We start from the raw sequence: 6,000 nt of genomic DNA, 5'->3' as shown, positions 1-6,000 counted from the left end.
TCTGCGCTTTGTTCTCCTCTCACGCCCCCCTACCATTTTGTTGCAGATCCTGGGTCCAAAAATATGGATTAGAAAGATATGAGACCACAGGAATATATTGGCAATGGATTGAAGAAAGTTTAGGGACCAATTTGCAGCAATTGGGTCTGTTCTGGTCAGACCGGTCAGACCGGTATTATAAACCGGTCAGACCGGTATAGCTCAGAACAGAGCCAATGGCTCCAATGCTAGTTCCTAAGCAAGGATTTGATCAAGAACAATTTTTGTGAAGATCTAGATCCATCCTAGCATAGAGATGTTGAACACATTGTCCAGAATCACGACCTAAGGTTTCACTGGCAGACCGGTCAGATGGTCGGGCCAGTCTAACCCTAGGTTGTGATATCTTCCAAGATATCCAACAAAACTTAAAGATCTTCTAGGGGCAGGCTCTAGGATGTTGCAGGAGTTGTTCTACCAGAGGTATTTCAAATATATGGCTTAGATAGATAGATCGATGAAAAACAAGCCATTGGGTACCTTTAGAGCCGAAATTTTGAGAGGAAAACGAAGGACCGCCTTGGGAGAGCGGTCAGGCCAGTGATGTGCACCAAATCCCCAAGAGGAAACTCTTCTTCCTTGGTTAGAACTCCAAATCGCCAATGGGGGCCCTTTGAGCGCGTGAGAAGAGAAGGCACGGTGAAGGAGAGGGTGGAAGTGTCGGTGGAGGGGTAAAAATGAAAAGATTTCACTATTTAACCCGTGAGGAGGGTAAAATGGGTAACTGCCAGGCTAGACCGGTCAGACCGGTACGACGTACCGGTCAGACCAGTCGCACTTAAAGTGCGAGAAAAATCCCATCCAGACTATCCGGGTGAATTTCTAGAGTATCCGGGTGTAGCCCAGAGTATCCGGGAAAATATCCAGAGAATCCGGGACTTTGATCACAAAGAAGTTTTAGAATAATAATTCCTTGATCAAATGGTTAAGCACTTCCAAAAATTCATATTTTCTGACCTTATGTGCAAACCATGAATTGGATAGGTGGATGACTAAGAAAGGAGTATTTTGATGACTACATAATTCCGAATCAGGAGCTCCTTGTCACTTCCAAGGAAGAGATGATTTTCCAAATATAACCGGTCCTTGGATGAGAAAAGTGTTTAGGATAAAGATCTATGGACTTGAGAAGGTCTCACTTCTTGTGACTAGCCATCAAACAATCAATGAGAACTATAGTCACAAGTAGATTGATACGGTCACAAAGACCAAGATCCAAATATTTTCAAATTTGACACACAACCTATCATGCTAGTTGAGTTTTTCGAAGAAAACATCTATCCTATAACACTCAAAGCATGCTACAAGTCAAGCTATCACCACACTAGAGAGCTTAGCGCAAACCTTACTCAATTTTACACATGATTGACACTTAGTCATAAATAGGAAGGTTTTAGCTAAAAATCTAGGTGATAAGATTTCTTGAGCTTGATGCATACAAATGCACACACTAGCATTAATACGTGGCCTAGATGCTCAAAGGTAAAGCATAATGACTAGAAAACATACCTTTGCCTCTTAGCCACTTAAACTCGTGCTTAAACTTTTAGAAACAATCACTAGTTCTCATAGATGAGAAATAGTGTGGAATGTAGCACAAGTACTTCATGATTATGCTTTGTCAATCGATATTTGATCCGTTGGATGGGTATACTTATATTAACTCTCATTGGATCCATAAAGAGCACAATCAACACTATAAGAGACTACACATCCACTCGAGGAAAATGTTAGTCCCAAAGACACAAATTGTAAAGTGATCTCCCCCTAAATAAGTGCATAAGAGTTTTGAATTTCTTTTATATGCACTTTATCCATATTAAGAGACTAGGAGAGACTACTTTAACAAGTTGGTCATAAAGCACAAAAAAAATATTTAATTGAAATTATGCTAGACTCTCTTACTGCCTGAAGTACATGACCCCAAGAGATGCCTATAAAGCATATGCACTGAGAAGGACTCTTTTGCACATAGCTTCTTTCTCGTTTCTTCAGTTTGCTGCAGTTTTCTGGTCCAGACCGGTCAGACTGGTCTGATGGACCGGTCAGACCGGTCACACTAGTCAAACTGCAGTTACCTTCAATTTGTTTATGTCTTGTTTCAATGAATGTCTACTAGATATATTTGCTTACCTGCACTAAAACAAGACACTGCTCTACACAAGAGCCATTAAATGTATCTCATGGCAAATAGGGAGTAACTCAAAATAGTATGCCTTAGTTACTATTAGAGTGTCACAAATGACACACTTGCTCTCATCTTGAGCCAAGTGACTAAGACATATAGAATTGAAAACGAGTTACCGAGATGACATTGGATGAAGATATGTAATAATTCCATAGACTTGGTCATTAACTTGAATATGCAATATTCTTCTATGTACCAAGCTCTTCAATGCATCTCCATGTACCTGAAACTCTTTCAAGCATTCTTTGGTGTCCAACTCTTGTTGGACCCTACCACATTAGTTACAATCGACTTGGGAACCCAAATAGCTCTTATGCTAGCATTCGGTGATTGAATTATTTTAGTAGCATAAGTACTTATTTTGTCCCTTCCAAGTCTAGCAAAGTTATATTGAACAAGTTTAGAGTTGAGTACTTTACCATTTGGACAATCCTTACTCATATGCCCTTTTGCCCGACATGTATAGCAAATTCGATGTTTGAGCTTGACAAAGGTGCTCTTTACTTGTATTTTGGACTTCTGGGCATCAGTAGTCCTTTTGTGTGCAAGGGTGCTTCTTGTGGGCTTCTTGAGAGGTCCAGCAGCTGTACTGGCCTGGACCGGTGTGACCGGTATGGTACGACCGGTCTGACCGGTCAGGTCAGACCTGCACTTCTATGGACAACAGTGAACCATATGCCCCAATTTCTTGCATCCATGGCACATTCTATTTTCTAGAAGCCCTTTTTGATTTTTTGATAATTGAGCTTCCTCATCAGACTTAATTTGACAATTTCTTGCATAGTGCCCTTTCTCTAGACACTTGAAACACTTGATGTGTTCTAGAGTTTTCTTTCTTGGAATCTTGTGCTTGATGCTCTTTTGACCTAGTTGATGAGCTGAGCTAGTGAAGTTTGAGCCCATCTCAAGCTTCTTCACCATGGGATAGCGGTTATCTTGAGATGGTCTCACTTGTCCCTCACCCTTCAACTTGGTTACTTCTTCTTTGAGCCTTTTTATTTCACACATAAGATCTTCATTTTCTTGTGCTATGAAGTCATCACAAGATTCTACAAACACTTGCTCAATACTAGATTGGCTTGCTCGAGAACAACATGGTTTAGTGCAAGTCAAATCAATTTCAACATGTGAGCATGTGCAAGTGTGTATAAGAGGTTCATAGGATTTTACTGTGTTAACCACAACCTCATGAGCCATTTCAATCATCACATGTGATTCCACAAGCTTCTCATAGGATTTTTCAAGTTCCATATGAGTTCCTTGTAGAGTCACATGATCACTAGAGAGCTTTTCCAATTTAGCCTTGAGCATTTGATTTTCCTTCTGCAATGAATCTATACGATGTGAAGAGATTGCAGAGGAAGCTTCTGATTTACTTACCAAGAAGTCATAGTTGAGCTTGAGGCATTCAAGCTCCTTTCTTATAGCTTTTGTTGGCTCAACTTCTTGGACGTGTTCTTTGCTGCCATTGGCCATCAAGCATTGGTGATCAACATCACTTGAGGATGCTGATACAACTGAAACTTGTCTTGATCGCCTACGGGAGCATTTCTTGCTTTCTTTGCGCTGCCCCCTGATAGGACCGGTCTGACCGGTATTGACGACCGGTCTGACCGGTTCCAACAGGGAACCAACAGACTTCTTTGATCTTGCTCCTTGATCATCGTGAGAAGTCACAAGAGGATGAGTATTTATTGTTTCAGTAGAATACACCTCTACCTCTTCGTCTTCTTGATCTTTATTTTCACTCTCATCTTCATATATCTTCTCTAAGAACTTCCAAAGAAGATGAGCTTCACTTCGTGTCTTTCTCAATAACTTCTCCTCTTGTATGGAATCTGAAAGTTCTTTGTCCATATACTCAAACAAAAGGTTAGTGATACGATGGTTGCAAGACAAGCATTCCTTTTCCTCGGTTGACAATTTGGACAAATCATTAACGTCCTTGGGAAGGACACTTGCCTTGACAACACGCTCAAAGGAAGGACCCATGGTCCTCAGAATATTAAGTACATGAGCAGACCAAGAAGGATAGTTTGAGCCATCACAACGAAGTAGCTCAAACGGTACCTCATGTGGTGTCGACATCGCGATTCTCCAAGCGGTTAAGCTTCAATCCGGAGACCGTAGCTTTGATACCAATTGAAAGGACCTTAATCGCGTGATGTCGCCTAGAGGGGGTGTGAATAGTCGTTTAATATTAATCCTGCAGATTAAAGCACTTAACACAATTGTTAGCAACCAACCGGTCAGACCGGTCTAGCAGACCGGTCAAACCGGTACTAGGCTTAGAAACAGGATTCAAACACTCTGACCGGTCAGACCGGTTGAGCATACCGGTTAGACTGGTACTACGCAGAACCTGCACAAAAGTGTTAATCCTCCCCTTTACGAGCTCTAGCACAAATGCAACTTGGTGTTGTGCTTCTTTAGGTGCTTACAAATGTATTTCTTAACCCTGCACACACAGAAACAACAAAACCAAGTAGATCGAATCGGAAGCACAAATAAAGCTAGAGTACAAAGTGTGAGGCAAACTAAATAAAGATAATGCAAGGAGACACAGAGATTTGTTTCACCGAAGTTCGGATTCACCACGTTCACCACGTGTGAATCCTAGTCTCCGTTGAGGAAGCTTATCGTGACCACAAGGTCAAGCTATCTCCTCCTTTCCACTATTTGACCATGTGCCCTTGTGGCACACCTTTGCTGCTGCAACAAACTTGCCGCTGCTCACCACAAGCTTGGGAGCTAGCCGGCGACGCCCAGCCGTCTAGGAGGCTTCTCCTCCAAGAGTAACAGATGCTTCAATCAAGTTGGCGACGCAACCACAAGTGCTCAAGCTAGGGCTTATGCTCTCACTGCTCAAATGCTCTCTTAGCAAAAGTTTCACTCAACCCAACTTAAAGGATTCAACTCTAATCACTCAAATCTCACAAAGAGAGGTTGGGGAGGACTTCTCAAGTGCTCTCACGGCTCAGAGATGGCTCTGGAATGTAATGGCATCAGCACCCACGAATGGGTGAGGGTGTGGGGTATAAATACCCCTCTTTCAAAAACTAGCCGTTGCTTTGTCAGACTCAGACCGGTCCCCCAGACCGGTCAGCTCAAAATAACTAGCCGTTGGATCCCGATCGGTCTGACCGGTCGTCTGGACCGGTCAGACCGGTCCAAGTAGGTTTTCTGCTCCCAAGTGTTTCTCTCTGATTTTTCTCACATAGGATAGCTATGAGCACTTTTGGTAATGTCAAACCACTGATGTTGCATCTCTCTTGATAGTACGGCATCCTATACTCAAGTCCACATAAAATAACATACACAACACTTAAGATTTCATGTCTTGATCAAGCCGAACTTCTTCAATCAATATCTTGAGGTTGTCATCATCCTTAATTTCAGTGAGCATGCCTGCTTGAGCTAGTGACTTTGAATCTTCCTTCATATAAGAATGGAATCCATCTTTGATTCACAAGTCACTCCCATTTTCCAAATAATGACACTCTTCAACATAGAGCTCTTTATGACTCTAGGATCTCCGGTATTTTGACCCGTATCGGTTTCCTTGCTCCCCCCAAGCCGTCGCTTGCGTAGCCTCTTGAAACACGCCTCTCGGTCCTCTACCTTTATCCTAGCCGTCCATCTTGAACTCATATTGATTTGTGTCATGCATGAAATCTTCGTTGTCAATTTGAATTCTCAATTCAATCTTATATACAAGCCTTCCAATTTGAGATAATATATGCACATCAACTCATGTCTCATTCACTTTTCTC

Source organism: Panicum virgatum, chromosome 8K (genome assembly GCF_016808335.1).
Source record: "Panicum virgatum strain AP13 chromosome 8K, P.virgatum_v5, whole genome shotgun sequence".
In the NCBI taxonomy this organism is placed as follows: domain Eukaryota; kingdom Viridiplantae; phylum Streptophyta; class Magnoliopsida; order Poales; family Poaceae; genus Panicum; species Panicum virgatum.
This window is presented reverse-complemented; position numbering follows the sequence as displayed.